The sequence below is a fragment of the Nesoenas mayeri genome, assembly GCF_963082525.1.
Source record: "Nesoenas mayeri genome assembly, chromosome: 17".
Classification (NCBI taxonomy): Eukaryota; Metazoa; Chordata; class Aves; order Columbiformes; family Columbidae; genus Nesoenas; species Nesoenas mayeri.
The window spans coordinates 1086940-1103769 of record NC_137565.1 but is presented as its reverse complement, the minus strand read 5'-3'; positions in this window follow the sequence as shown (position 1 = coordinate 1103769).

The following is a 16830-nucleotide window of genomic DNA, read 5'->3' as shown; positions in this document are numbered from 1 at the left end:
ATATGCTTTAGGTTTTACAGTGTGCTATCTGCTAGCTTGGCTTTCACTCCTCTAATGAATCTTGTGTTTTGTAACCACATCACACAAGGCCCATGATAAACACCACTCAGGAACAAAAGCGCAAGGGCTCTTGTTCCAATGTAGAAATAAAACAAAAGCCAGTTGCTACCTTATTATTGCCAGTGCTGAGCTGAAACAACAGAAAACCTCCTAAAAACTGCCCCCTGCAACCTCCTCCAAACACAACAATGAACTCCTCCAGTATTGGGACCGGTACAGTTTTCTCCAGAGGAATCCAAGGCCAGTTGGGGAAGCGGGCGATTCCCAACGCCACCATCTGCAGCCCTGTCCTGCACTCAGGAGGTGACATTGGCCTCTCCTTTCACGTGGCAAGGGCAGGTCCCAGCCAGATGTGTGGCCGCTTGTTTGGCGCCGTGACGCTGCAATGCAAAGTCAATGAGACTCCGCTCACCGGGCGGCTGATTCCAGCCCAACACAGAGCACCGCGCCACGTTTGCCAAAATATTAATGCATGTTACGCTCCAGTGTTAACTAAAAACATTTCTTAATCTATTGCCTAATCTCAACAAACAAATTAGTATAATTGGAGAGCTGTGTTTACGAATACAAAGCATAACGAGAGGCAACGCACATTGTCTCGTTGTCATTCCCATCAGGCAGCGATGCTGGGCTGGTTCTGCTCCTTGCAGGCTGAGCACACGGCTATAATGGATGGCAACATTTATCATAACAGCAGCACAAAAGCATCAATTGCCTGATGAATTTATTTACTCCTGCCCACAAGTGAAGCTATGATTGGACCACTTTATAAACATCAAACTGCTGCAGACCTGCGCTGCTGTTGTTGATTGCACTTAAAGAGCAAGAGAGAAAGGGAAAAAATAAAGAAGAAAACACAGGGGAAACAGACCCTGATTGGAAGGTTGGAGATGGAGTGAAAAGACAAATCTCTTTGATTAGAGGAAAACAACCATTATTTTACTTAATTTAAAAACAAGAATCAAACACACATCCATGATCAAGAGCTGCAGTTCTATCTGCTACACAGTTCAGTCCTTTCTCTGACAAGTTTTCTCTTTCCAACCTACAATAATCCTGGAGGTCAAGAGCTGTAAAGAAAGTATCAATCTCCCAAAGCAACCCGACAAGGTCCCTGGGCTTAGCAAAGCAAAAACACAAACCGCATCACATTCCTATTTTGTGAACTGCTTGTCTTCCACAGAGAAATATGGGGCCATATTCTCTCTGCTCTGGCGCTCCGCAGTCATTTAAACTTGTGCAAAACTCCACTGTTTTTCCTGGGTGGATTCTGCACTTTTTGTGCACAGATGGAAGTAAATCCAACGGGAAATAGGTCCAATGGCTCTACATTTTATAGGTTTCCAGGCTCTCACTCTAGAGCTCTGAAAATCATTGCTTGACAGGGAACGGTCTGTGACACTCAGCCTGCATGCTAATAAAGTATACTTGTTCTTCAAATAGTAGTAACTACAAGAAAATGGTTGGGGTTTGGTTTGTTGGTGGTTTATTGTTTGTTTGTTAAGGTTAAACAGAACACAGGGCAGAAAGCAACGTGCTCTACCAGCAGCGCAGGGACAGTGACAGTGACAGTGCCAGGATGGGGTCTGAACTGAGCGGGGTTCAGCAGCGTGCGCCGGCCCCGAGAACAAAGTCACTGAATTGCTTTGGTGCTTCTGTTCCTCAGTGACCCGGGAGCTTCAGAAAACTCCTGCTGAAACCTTTCTAATTATGCCGCATCTACCTTTGAAGACCCACATCCAAAGCATTTTGTTATAAAAAGCTGGTACCAACACCCTTGCTCCCAGTCACAGTGAGGAGGTGAATGGGAACAAGCGCTGCCTCCCAGACTCGCTATGACCCACTGATAGAATGTTTTTATGAGCGGGGCTTATATCTTCTTTATGTTTACACAGCACTTCAAACTCACGGTCAGTGGCACACAAAGAACAATAAGATTATCATAGTAATAAACCACTAATCTATCCTATTAAGCTGTGCCTGCAAAACCTGCAGCAGAGACAGCTTTCAGTAAAAATGGAGGCCCCAGAAAAGGGCAGACTGAACAGGCTTCCAGCACGGGGAAACAACCCACCAAATCCTGCTGCATTCAGTTACCAATGTGACATATCCCATGGAAAATTGGCTGACAGCAGCGAGAACCGCTGGTGGCACGGTTTCCACCCTGCTCGTCTGCTGAGCACACCAATTAGGAGAGCCCCTGGCAGCCCAGCCAGCGAGAGGGACGAGTTAGTGTGAGAGAAAAGCCTGCACGAGGAGGGTGAGCAGTTCGCACCATCCTCACTGCTGTTCAGCGAAAGGCGCAGCTGCACCTTTCTCTGAGTCGTCAAAGATCATTTTAAAAGCATGCAGAACGGCTTTCACAGCAAGACACATACCATCCTTTCTCTGCTACTCTGTTCTACAAGCACGGGGACAGCACATGCCTCTTGGCCAAAACGTTGCTCCTGAGAAGAAACCGCTGCCCTTGCCCTCAATCGGGTCCTTCAGCCCGGTGCTGTGCTGCTTTGCCAGGGGGTGAAGCAGAGCCCTTCAGCCCGGTGCTGTGCTGCTTTGCCAGGGGGTGAAGCGGAGCCCTTCAGCCCGGTGCTGTGCTGCTTTGCCAGGGGGTGAAGCAGAGCCCTTCAGCCCGGTGCTGTGCTGCTTTGCCAGGGGGTGAAGCAGAGCCCTTCAGCCCGGTGCTGTGCTGCTTTGCCAGGGGGTGAAGCAGAGCCCTTCAGCCCGGTGCTGTGCTGCTTTGCCAGGGGGTGAAGCGGAGCCCTTCAGCCCGGTGCTGTGCTGCTTTGCCAGGGGGTGAAGCAGAGCCCTTCAGCCCGGTGCTGTGCTGCTTTGCCAGGGGGTGAAGCAGAGCCCTTCAGCCCGGTGCTGTGTTGCTTTGCCAGGGGGTGAAGCAGAGCCCTTCAGCCCGGTGCTGTGCTGCTTTGCCAGGGGGTGAAGCAGAGCCCTTCAGCCCGGTGCTGTGCTGCTTTGCCAGGGGGTGAAGCGGAGCCCTTCAGCCCGGTGCTGTGCTGCTTTGCCAGGGGGTGAAGCAGAGCCCTTCAGCCCGGTGCTGTGCTGCTTTGCCAGGGGGTGAAGCGGAGCCCTTCAGCCCGGTGCTGTGCTGCTTTGCCAGGGGGTGAAGCGGAGCCCTTCAGCCCGGTGCTGTGCTGCTTTGCCAGGGGGTGAAGCGGAGCCAGCCTCCCTACAGCTGCCGGGGCGCTTACAGGAGAACTCCCATGTCCTGGTGGATGAGCCAATGTGGCCCCACTGGCCCGTGCTGAGGGGTGTCAGACACAGCTTGGCTCTGCTGGGAGTCGTCTGACTAAACAAATGCTTTGGATGCAGGAACTGAGCACAGGATGAGACCACAGAACAGGCTTCAGTGGTTCCCAAAAGGCACGAATCTCTTCCGTTTCTTCAAAACCTCTGGGAAGGATGGTGAAAGGGACCCTCTAGTGACTTGCAAAATGCAGAGGCTTTCAGTTGAGAGGAACAAATTTCTATCAAAGACAATTGTTTTGCATTTAATATAAGTAAGGCAAGTTTAGCTCCTTAAAAAGACCAAAAAAATGGCAGCAGCATATACCACCTGAGGACTTTGCTTCCCCCATGCAAACAGCAATTTTACTATTATCTTTGCTTTTCTTCCTTTGTGCATCCCAGTTCAACGACAGAAAGAAAAGCTGATGGCCTTTCCATATGCTTACGGCTCTTTTCATGGAATCGTACGGAAAGAATTTCTCTGGACTTGCACGTTCCTGGAGATCTGAGCATCTCCAAGCCCCAAAGGCGGCTGCTGTCCAAGGGGCTCTGGAAGCCGAGCGTGCAGATGCTCGTCTGGCTGGTCATGCACAGCACACAGGCTGTGTGGCCAGATGGCCGATGTTAGGAGAGCAGGAGAGATCAGCCTGACTGAACGCGCTGGCAGCATCGCAGTAATTTCAGGACAGGCACGAGGGCACCATCGCGAGTGCTGCTCCGAGCTGTTCCATCACGTGTGCATCCCCTTGCTCAGAAAATCACATTCACTGCTGCTTGCAAAAAGGCCTCACTACCATCAAAGCAAACCCTTCCTTACTGTTCAAATCACCTTTTTGGGGATACTTCACTACAGCTTTAATAGTTACTTAACTATTAATATTATTTATGACTATTAATATTTATATATTATTTAACTATTCCACAAGCATGCTGCAAAAGCCTAGATAATGAACAAGAATTCCTCTGCAAACTCCTAATTGCAGAAACCCCTCTCTGGTGTGCCCCGGGCCCCAGCAGGATTACCCATGAGCCACAGTGGGATGTACAACTCAGACCAACAGCAGGATCACACTGTCCGAGGACAAGGAATGCGCCATAGAGCTCCGGTCCCCGTTCCTCAGCCTGGTCTGCCGAGCGAACGTCCCTCCTGCAGGGGATGGAGCTGCCCGGGCAAAGCACAACGCTATCGGCCACGTTACAAAGGCAAAACCTTCAGCTCTTCCTTTCCCATAGTTTTTCCACTCATTTCACCTCTCTGCCACCTCCTTCTGAATAATGCCATTCACTCGCTCCTCCCTTACACATCAAAAAGACGACTAAGAATCACCCAGCACCCAACCTGAAGAGACAAAAGAGGACAGCGCTTTGAGGCCATCAGCAGGACAGAGCTCCTGCACAGTGACAGAGGAGCGCTCCCCCGGGACAGGATCCTGCCCGGCCACCGCAGCACTGATCCCATGGGAGCTGAGCTCCCCAGGGTCCATCTCGCTCCTCTGGGGAGCTCTGCCCCTGCCCTGAGCTCCAGGTGGAGGGAGCTGGACCACATCCGGACCGACTGCAAACCCAGCCGGACGGCGCTGTGGACCAAACCTGCAGGGTGCTGAATGAACACCAGTGTCAAGGCAGATTTACACCAGCTGAGGAATTTGTTTTCTTCCCAGCACATCCCACCAGAATAAAGCATTTCCTCTGCTCGGCCACGAGAGCTGCAGGGTTTGCAGGCTCTTTTTGCGGCTCCTCCCGAGCCAGCCGCCTCCTGAGGCTGCAGCAGGCTCACCCGGGACGTTTGGGCCTTTAATCCAACTCCCCTAAACCAACAGCACTGTCGAGGCTTTTCCCTTCTGTTCTGATTAGTAGACCAAAATACGTTCTACACGAATTGCATAATTCTATCAGCAAATCCATTTTCTTCTACAATTTTTTTCCAGTTTCCCAAACTATAGGGCTTCTTCCCCTGCAGAACTCCCCAAAGAGATGCCACAAAGCAAAGCAATCATGCAAAAAGATTTATGACAGTCATTTGTATACATGAGTATGCTCACAGACATTCAAGTTCCCTCTTCTGTCTTCTCCTTTTATTTAGTGTGAAAGCGCAAGCTGTTCCCAAGTCACATTTATACATTTTTCATAAATCAGATAGACTAGTCATATCATTTTAGAGATGGACGTGAGAGGTTATTTTGTGTTTTCTTTTTCCAGAGTCTCAGCCTATTTCCTTCTCTGCCTGGAGTCTTTGGCAAGCGTCAGATTGAATGGAAAGGGACGCTCCCCTCGTGGTTGAGCGTGACCCGATGAGCCTTTGCTCAGTGCCCCTGTAGAACCGGCGCTAACTGAGGTGCCCGAGGAAGGAATCGTGACCCAGGGGCAGCTCCAGCGTCACCCTCCGCTGTCTGACCTGGGCTGGGTGCAGCTGCTCGTGTGGAGGCCACATCGCACCCCCCGCGCCACATTCCGGCACGAGACCGGGGATGGAGCGGTAACGTACCCACTAAACCACCGGGACGGGCCCCACGGCAGGACCCGCACAGCCTGGCTGCTCAGCGGCGTTGGAACAGCCAGGGCTGGGTAAAAACTAACACTGATCTCTGCATAGGAGCTGGCGGCACACAGCCGAGCCTACAAAGAGATCATGGCCCTGTGAAAGCCATATCCAGGTACTCTCTGAGCTCGTTGCCCTCTGAATAGGAACATGAGACTATCTCAGCCTCTCGGACTTCTGCAAGAAACAGCATGTGTAATACCCTTTTCCAGGTGTCATCGTAGACGGTCAAAGTAGGTTCTGGTTGCTTTGCTTTATCTGGGGCCAGAATTCCCGGACAAGTAAGAGCTGAGAGAGAACTGGACCTTGGCCATAGCACAAAAAAGAAAATACAGAGGAGAGGAACAGAAAAACTGGGAGAAAAGAGTTGCAACCAGCTCGATCTGATGTCCTTCACAAAGGGCATTTTGTGTTTCATATGCATTTACAGTCATTTTGTAAACCTTGGAGAAAGGAATCTAAAACCCCTGTCTCGCTGGGAACGGAGCAAGAAGAGACGCTCCCCCCGGGCGGTGACAGCCTTCCTGGGGTGCTCAGCACAGCACCCTCAGCTTGCTCACTCGTTCACGACTCACTATATTGCAAATGAAACCTATCGGCTCAGGCAGACAGAACGGGGAAATTCTATTTCAGTCAGACGAGATTGATGAGCAGACCGGTGACCGGTAAAAGGAGTCAAGAATTAGCAAAGCAAAGGACTTTTTAATGGAACTTTATATTGTCGATCTCCATCTGCCATCCAGAGTCTTCAGTCACAGCATGAAATTTATTCAGACACTATAAGCACCCAGCCTTCCTCTGACATTGGGACTTAACATGCCTTCTCTTGTTAATATCATTCACCAACAGCTGCATTATATTACCTGTCAAAATTATTAATCCAATTCTGTTTTCATGTATATTTATCATTTCACTGCCAACTACAGTCAAATGATTCTGCAAGACATATTGATTTCCTGAAAGAATTAAATGAAAAGTATTTGTCATAAGTTTTACAGACAGTGGAATGATTTTCAGGTACTCTTGTTTTTTTTGCTCTCTTTTATTCCCAATAACTTGCAGATAACAACCAGGGAACAGACGTGCTACCAACTATGAGGGGAGTTTTGCTTCTTTTCACTTTACTTGCTTAGAAAAACTGTGCCATAGAGCCAAATATCCTCACCTTCTTCATATACTGATTACACTCAATTTTATGAGAGCTCCTTGTACAAAATATTGTTTCACCTCAACTACTCATCTGATTAGTTCCCAGAATCGGAGCTGACAATGTCCATTTAACAAAACCATCCTATGTGCCTGCCCTTGCATTCATCTCAGAAGACACACAGCAAGTTATTGCCCATCTCCCGTGACATTCACTTCCACCAGCTTCACCAAGGATGGATTTGAGCTTCACACCCTGTTTAAACAACTCCCCATTTACAACACCTTGCCCAGGTCATGCAAGTGGACCACAGACCACACTCCACCTTCTACAACAGGGTTGCTACATGGCAAGAAGTGCAGCGCATCCCCCTAGTTAGCGAGTATTTACCGTTTACATCAGTACCCACAAAGAGAATATATTAAAAAAAAAAGCCCAACAAGATATGCTTGTTAAAAGACAATGAGGAGTCTTGGTCATTGAACCCAGGAGTCCTGAGGAAACACGACGACACATCTCAAGCAAGCCCCTTTCATTATTTTCTTCAGATGAAGTTATAATAAAGTTCACTGTGCCTAAAGCAAAAATTAAAGTCCAGAGGGGCTTCAAAAGTGACAAAAGGATGAGAAATATGTTATCGTGAGCAGATAGTCTCCTTCAACCCCATCACCTGGAGATAACACACAGTCCCCTTCAATGACATGCAAGTGCCTGTCAAGGAAAAGTGATTTTTCCCAAAGCATCCAGCTTTTCCTCTCACTCCCTTCAAGCGTTCACAAACTGAGTATAATAACATCCCTCAGAAGCTTCCTTGTCTCTCCTCCAGCCCATCTCTGCGGACGCTGTGGAGATGGCCCGGCGTCTGGAAGATGCTGCGTTACCGAGGGCTCAGCTCTTGCACAGGGCACAGTTGGGTGGTGAGGCGAGCGAACCTGATCCATCTCCATTTCATAGCAGCAATGAGAACACTCAAATGACCCCGAAGCTGTTCATCTCTCAAGCTCATTGCCTCCATCCCATTCCCTAGGACACAAGTTCACCTATCATCATTATTTGCAGGCTATAAATCTTCCCCAGCTTCCATAGGACAGACATGCAAAATGAAGCTTGTTTTCAAAGCCAGTAGCTGAGACAGATGCTCCTCAGAATGATATCAAATGAGCTGTGGAACACTGGCCGTTATGAGTTGGACCTTGCATACAATACATCAAGCTTTTACCAGTCAAGACACAGCGCTGCGCAGGTGAGTTTATTGCAGGGTTTGTAGAACGGGTGTGAGATGTTGCTGAGCTGCTAAAACAGCTGCTGAGCACAGTGTTTGCTGCCTGTACCCTGTTCAGAAAGCACAGCAGCTGCTGCCCACGCTGACCATGACCCTGCCTGGCAAACAAAACATATTAGTAGAACACACAGAGAAAGATATACCTGGAATAATGCACTTTTCCATGTTTCTGTATGACTATCTGGGGAGAGTTTACCCCCTGCTATTTATTCATGAACGCAAATAAATTTGGGAGGTGATGGTCAACCAAACCTTACCCAAGGCATTTCTTAGCAGAAGCACGGAAAAGGAAGATCTTGAGATGAGCAGAAGGAGCAAGTGCCTCGGTTCAGAGATGCGCTCCTCACATAAGGAACAAAGAAGCAGAAACATATGGCAAAAATATTTGCATTTCCAAAGGTGATGTGAAGCAGTGGAGAGCTGATAAATGGTGGGTCCCCACTGGAGAGAGGTCCCAGGACAACAGGCAAGTTAAGAACCAGAAAAATGATTTCAGCATTTACAACTGTGTCTGGATCAGGGAGAACTATGCAGATTTTAAGGACACTAAGAGGCTACAGTATTTTGGATTCAAAGGAGTGACAGTGTAGGTAGGAATCCTGACCGAGCACAGAAAGAGAAAAAGCATTTCTTAGAAGTCCTAAAGAAAATACAGTCAGTCCTTTGCCTGAAGGAAGAAATGGTATCCAGGTAATGGGCATAGGTCAGACTGAGCCTATTTGCTGTGTGTTACCCCGGCTGCTTTATCACTGACATAAGAGGCAATGATTTCATTTCACTTTCTTTCAGGCAACGGAACTTGGTAATTTCTCCAGGATCATCTTGATTTTGTTCTCTCTTTGACCTCCCGCTCTCTGCATTCGGTATTTCCTCAACAATTTTTTCCTTAGCCACTCTGAATAATAAAACAGTGCTACTTCTGCTCTCAGTATTCCCAGTTCTGCTGCTGTTACTGCTCTGGAACTGGACCTCTTTGCTTTGGCCATACTGCCTCAGGGCTCCAACAGCCCAAAATCGTGCATTAGCACCATTTGTAAAATTGAACCATTACTTATGGATATGCATTGTTTTTCGCACGGAGCCCACACTCAGTCGGCTCCCTGTTAAACCACTAGAAAATATTCCTGAGGAAAAGAGCTATACTGGCTTTTCTTTTTTCTTTCTCCCCTCACCTGACAAATAGGAAACGCGTGCACAGGGACAGCGCTGCCTTAGCTCAGACATTCAAGGGGTTTCCTCCCTTCACCAACCTGCAGGACAAAGTCTTTGCAAGTACATAAGAGGTACTGGCATCCATGCTAAATGCTGTGTATAGCATTGACTGTATAGGTGCACGATAGCCTCTTTCTTTTCCCCTCTACCTTCTCAGTATTACTAAACTGGCTTGTGCAGCTAGTTGAGGAAGCTGAAAAATAAATTAGCTCAATGGAGATTCAGACTTGAACCACATGTTTATCGAGCAAAGGCAGCCTGTCCTGCCACAGCACACAGAGAAAACCTTGACCTGAGCATCCAGGTGCAGGTCAGGGCTGCGCTCGGGAGGGCACAGCCAGCCAGCTCACATCTGGAGGGGACAGACAGACAGACAGCCTGCGTCTGTCAGCTGGACGAACCCTGGGCCAGCTCGGCTGCTGCTGGGAAGCACCGTGGAGGGCTATAAATGGGTACCAATCTCTTCCGTGGGAGCAGGAACCCCGCTGTTGTTCGGCGGGGTCTGCGAGTCCCAGCGCCGTGGGGCTCACACTAAACCTGCACATCGCCAAAGCACCCGCAGCCCCACGGAGCACATCAGTGCGCCGGAGCTTTGGGCTCCAAACAACCATCTGAAGCTTCAGCTGGGAGAGGAAACAGCACAGTGTACATATTAAAACAGTTACAATGGAGGAGGAAATCGCCTTTCATTAATTTTCCATAAGTGGATTACACCAAGCAGAATGTAAACAGTCCCATGGGCACCAATTACCAGGCTTATTCTATAACTGAATTGTCCTAAACAAGCACCATTTTAATTTGAATATCAAATACTTTACACAGCAGGAAAGAGAAAGAATAAACTAACCTAACAATGCATTTGTTATGGATTTCTACAAAATTGCTGTGGGAAGCTCCGTGTCTCTAGTGGCCTGTGCACGTTCTCTTTGCGGGTGTTCGCGCTGCACATGGCGCTCCAGCGCAGGAGAGGCAGCGCGGGCACATCCCAGCATCGCACCGTGGGCAACGCTGCTGCAGCACTGCAGGAGGGGCCAGATCAATAAAACCCCAAAACAAAACAAACAAACAAGATGATAAAAGAAAACAACATCTAGATTTGGCACTATTCCCTTTTTCATTTTAAGAGACTAACAAGACCTACTTTCTGCTTCTAAACGTCTTGGTGAAACTAGCCTCTGGGTATGATTTTTCTTTAATAAATTGAAATTAATAAATACCCCATATCTAAGAGAGAGGGGGGTTATCCCAGTTTAAGAAGTGGAAATCGAGGCACTCATTAACTAGTTTACTCCACGAAGCTCACATAGAGTCTGAAGGACATCTACTGCCTAAACCACAGGGCTCCTGGCTCTTCATCTCTCCTGTACATCAGCTGTCCTCCAGAAGCTGCAACAATGCTGGGAAACAGCATCAGAAAGTACATCTCCTCATCTAAATCTCCAGCACAGCGAGTGACAGGCAGATCTGCACGAGGGCATTCGGAGCCTCCGTTGGCACAAATCCCGTGGTCCGGCCGCTCGCCGCTGCAATATGATCAGACAGACCGCGCTGGAAATTGAAAGCAAAGTGTTCTCTGTACAGAAATAAAGAAATAATTTGGTTCCCAGGTGAAGGCAATGTTGTTAAATGTCTTTGAAGCTCTGCATACAAAATAGCCCTTTTTTCCTGCCAGTATGTTTTGGGTTCATTTTATACATCACATAGATGAATGGGCAGGAAAGAACAGCCTTCTGGAAACTGAGTTTGGTGTTTGCCCAAAAACATTATTCATTTCCATGTGTCAACAGCACAAACTGCACGTTCTCCCCTTGTGCTTACAACTTTAAAAGGAAAGGCCCTAAACAGAAATGTGGGGAGAAGGTTTTTACACGTAAAACAGAAACTATGATGTTTCCTCTTCTTCAATTACATTAGGCAGAAGAAAACCATCTTATTTAATAACCAGTCTCCAAAAAGGCCAAACCACAGCGTCCTTCCATTAACAGCTACCTATACGAGGGCAGGACTAAGCGAGTGGATAACAAGACCCTAAAGGGAAGAGTTTGATGTCCTCTAAACCTGCCTGGCTGCTCCTGCACAGCAGCAGGAGTCGGGCCCCTTTGTTCTGCACACTGCCCGGCTTTATCCTGGCAGATGAAAGGTAATTAGCCAGCGGGCTTTGTGCCCAGGAACCCCGTCCCAGTCTGCAATCCCTCCTGTGCCAGCCCACGTCCTTCTGAACGTCCCCAAGAGTGACTGTGGCCAGCCCTGCATGGCCATGGCCTCCACACATGGACACCGGCACAGAGCGCTCCTGTACTGGTGTTCTCCCTTTTCACTGCTTTTCAAGGTTAATGCATATCACATGTTTCACAAAAGAGGTGAAACCTACAAATATCACTGACTCAGCTTCAGGTACAGTTGGTTCACTTCCAGACTTTGCCACCACTGAAGAAACAGGAAGGCCAGGCGCTGGATTTAATTTTTAGCCTTTCCGGTGACTGTCGGGAGCTCAAGGAATTCTCATATTCATCACACATGTGCTATTCCTGTGCTCTGCTTGCTGCCTGGATCTGGCACGAGCACATACGTCTCATTCAGCCCCATCCGGTACTGCCAACCCAACAGAGAAACAGTTCATGTCCCTGCTCCAACACGGGCTTCCCGCATGACCCGGGCCAGGTCGCTTTTCACCTGGGAAACACCCATGAGCTCTTACTTCAGTAGAGCACAGAACGATAAAACACAATTCACCGGAACAAACACTGGGATAATGGATTAAGGAGATTAAGGATGGCCCTACATTTTCCAGCTTGTTGTGCATGCTGTGTTCTACTACAGAGGTCACTGTGTTGTGTCCTTGTACTTGCACAGTTCCCTTATGTCCCCTGCAGCCACCACTGGACCCAGGCAGCTTGCACGTCCCTGTGTTATATTCCAAGGCACATCCACAAGTCTCCAGTTCAGCCTGTGAGATGAGATTTACTGGATGAAAAATAGGAGCAACAGATTTCAGGCTCGGCAGAGAAGCTCCCTCTATATTTATGAGCCTAAGTCCAACCTTTAAAAACCCTCTTTTCCCCAGTGCAGTTCCTCTCAATGGGAAGCCATGGGTAAAACACAGAGAAGCTGCTAATAATAAAATGGTCAGGCAGAAAGAATAGATTTGGATTTTATTTTTTTTCCTATCAGTACCAGCACAGTAAAATAGCAAGAAGCGCCAATAATTTATTTACTGGTCTTCACTACTTCACATCCTGCAGTTCTTCTATGCCCAAACAAGACCCTGTGGGTTTAATTAAGTTTCAGAGGAGGCTTGGGAGATATGATTTCCCTCAGTCTATGTCATTTATTCCATGTTTGCTACAGATGCATGGGGAAAAAGCTACACGGCACAATAAATCAAACATGGTGCTGGTGAGCAATACACTACACACACACAGCAAAACCCCCTTGTTCTAATGCTGTGACACTGCAAGGGGTGACCCTCAAAGCTCAGCATATCATGGACATCATTCTTACCAAGAAATGGGAGGAAGATGCGAATGAGCCCCTGACATACCTCTTATCCCTCCTTCGCCACAGCCACATGAAGCTGCTTCTCCATGGACATCTATAATGAGCATGGCTTTTCCAGTCTCACGTTTGAGACTCCCACAGGCAATAAACTAATGCTGCCATCAGCACTAATAACCAAGGAGAAGGTCCAAAGCAGTTTTTGGACCTCCAAAGGAACAAACGGGCACCTGCAATTTGGGAGTTCGGCACTTGCAAAATCAACCAACAGAGTAGGATCTTGAGGACAGACTGAGATCCATCCATGCTTGAGGAACATGACCAGAGCTCCAGAACAGCCAGTGGAAATTGCTCCCAGTCTTATACCCTCTGCCTACATCTGTAGGCAAAAAAACCCCAACCCAAACCACATCTCCTTAAGCCTGGAGACCACTGTGTATTTTTCATGATTTAAAAAAAACAAACAGTGGGCTTGTTTTCTCTCTCTTTTGTTTTTAAGCCAACATCTTAGAAGCTTGAAAGTGAAAGATTTCTTTATCAATTTCTTTTCTCTTCCTCTGCCACCCATGCAGTGGTTTGCTTATTAAGGTTCATCCATGTGTAGGGGCTGCTGGCATTGATGGATTTTGTTAGCAGGGTGAAGGGGTTTTCTCTATATTTTTTAAGAGACTACCACATTAATCTAGGCTGGCGGGATGAGCAGATGAAGATGATGTTGATTCTGCGAGCAGAAACAAGAGACAGAAATGCCAGGCGCCGCTCTTGTTGTGGCTGAGGACCCACAGGTATCAACCGCGTTAATGACGAGCTCTAACGGGGAGGCTGAGAGGCAGGATTGATCTTGGGAAACCTGTCATGTGCACCTGGTGGTAGATCAGAGTAGATCAGTCTAAGGCAGTTCTTTGCATGACAGTTGCTTGTAGGTAAAATACGGAGCCTTGCAGCGGTAGCGAGGAGCGCTCTGCTCCCAGGAACCTGGAGATACAGGAATTCACCTGCGCCCCTTCCAGCCATTTGTCGGTTCATTCACACTGCTTAGTACCTCATTTAAAATTCTCCTTGTACAATTAAAAAACAGTAATAATACTAGTGATTTGTTTCTAAGTGTTCCAGCACAAGTTTCTTTTCACAGGGAGACTAACTTTGGAGTGACCACTGTAGCTGTGGTCAACCGTAGAAAAAACACGCAATATCCATAACTTCGAGTTAAAACCCAACGCTCAGCTCCAGTGTCTCTCCTGGCTAGATCTGCTATATATATCTCCCAGCTACACACCTTTGCAAGAGCTTTAGCTTGTGCATGAAGCCCTTTGGCAGCAGTAACGTGCATGCACAGCCAAGACATGCATTTCAGAGCACCCCGAACACATGCACAGGTTTGTGTCTGGATGAGTTTGTGTAACATCTGTCTCTTGCCTGGGGAAGGGGCGCTGAGCGAAGCCGTGCACCCCAACAGGCGCTGCCCTCAACCAGGAGCTCGCTTGGACACGTGCTGCTAGTTCTGCTCAACACTCACACTTTACAACAATAAAGAAAACTCAGAAGAAATCTGAGAACACAGAGTTCCAGGCGTTGCTTGAGGTCTCTTGCAGTATCAGAGATCATTATCGCTCCGTATTTGTTAGAAGAGTTTGGGAGAACGAGGAGGGATTGCTGAAAATTGGCTTTTAAATCTGGCTTCCCCTGAGAAAGATGGTCATGCTCTGACGTTTGTGGTATTACTTGATAAGCGGTGATTAAAACAGTAATCCCGAATTGTAATCAAAAAGCAGTCAAGGCTCTGAAATTACTTTTTACTAAGCTTTTTCCCCTTTCAAAGACAGCCCTGTATGGCAAAAGATAATAAAACCACAGTCGCCGTTCCAATTTCATTTAGAAATATTTGATCCATTAATTTATAGTTTGGAAAGGTTTTTCCTCTTTTATTTGTCTTTAAATCCACATGAAAAGTGGGTCTATAGTCTAGGAGGATGGAGGAAATTCTTTTTGCTGCAGTTGTTTGCTCTGGGAGAACACCTGATATATTTATGTGTCAGCACGGTATGAAGCAGTGAAGAGGTTTCCCCTTGCCCAGTGGAACGCTCACTACAATCAGCCCTACCCAGGCAATAAAGTGTCGGACTGGCCCATTGATTGCAATGGGTTTGGGTCCCGCGGGTCAGCGATGAACACAGCGCAATGAGCGGCCGTACTGGGGCCGTTGGCGCATCAGAAGCAGCTCACGACAGCCGCATTTTCAACACAACACACGGTCAAACCAGTTTCCAACAGTGTTTCCAGAGAAAAATCTATTAGCAATAGGACGGCACAACAGACATGCTTTTAAAAATTTCTGACCTAAGTACAAAACTCTCATCATGTTTGAAAATTTTCTGCAGTTCTATGCAATTAGAGAGGAGATTTTTCTCCTTTATGCTGATTTTGCAAGGAAACAGAAATAAAATTGGTCAAGCTGTAAAAATCAATAGTGATGTTCTGCCCTGCGTGATGGCAAAACGGCACGAGTTTATCAAGCTGAACTGCAGGATTCACAGAGGACAGAGATGGTGTTTGGCCATGGGAGGAACTCGGGGCGCTGGTTTGATGCCAGCAGTCCGGCCCCACACCCAGGCCTTGGTCTTTATTAGAGGCACAATAAGGACACTAAATGGTGTTGCCTTTTCCCAAACATGCCTTATAGCTCTGGAACCACACTTATTTTAGAGGCAACTTAAGACATTTCCACTTAGTAAATGTTACTCATTATGTAACTACTCCCTGTTATTCATGGGCTACCCTGAAGCAGTCACTCCGCTCACCCCATCCCAGGTCCTGCGTTTCCTCCAGAGATCGCTTCAGTACTTTCCTACTTGCATCTCTCCGCATTATCGCTTTCCATGTGACATTTCCCCACTGTGCATTTCCTGAGGCCAAGCGCCTCAAGAAACAGGATCAGCTGCTTCAGACGTGGTGGAAACACAGACGAGCCTGGGGGTGAAGTGGCAAACCTGCTCGAGGCACCTCCCTCCCCGTCCCCAAAGCCTCGGAGAGCACCAGCCTCTCAATAACGGTGGAAAGGGGCAGGAAAGCTTTCTGTGCGTGTTGATTAACCAGTCTGACCAGTGAAACACACATCTTTGATTTACAGAACTTCTAAAAAGCACATTTTCTTAGTGATAAATATTTCCCTTCTGTTCCATTGAAGAGCTAGGTAGGGAAGATGAAGACAAAGCACGTGCTATCGCTGCGGATTAAATTAAACCCTGGATTACAAATGTAATCGAACATAATTATTCCGATAGTACAAAAATGTAAGGTTGCCCTCAGGAGGCAGAATTTGCCCCACAGAGTGTCACTAACATGACCCAAACGGTTATCTGCTGCCAGTGCACACTCTGGCAGCTACAGAAACGTCTTCAATTGCTTGTGGAGGAGCAAAACAATCCCAAGATACCTTTATGTTTTATGCTGGTCTGTGAAACCAGTGAAGTGTAAATGCTAGAAAATGGCTTTTAATCTGATACAAGTTAACTTTGTACTGTGTGACACGATCATCTAGAACACACGTTGTGGGTCGAATTTGGAAGCAGAAGATGCAAACTCAACAAACCTGCTGCGCTTTGGGCGCCTGAGGCACCGCTCCCGCCAGCGGCAAACGGGACTGACTGACGGACAGACTGTTACACAGGCTCTGTGATACATACAAACGCCTGTTCATCACTTCATCTTTCAATCTCATTATGTTATTTCTATATTATTGCTTCTATAATTTGGTTCCATTGCAATAACAATATACTAATAATTTTGATGCATGATGAGAATTCCTGTCTGACTCCTGTACAACACAAGGCGTCTCCAGATTTGTAAAGAGACCAT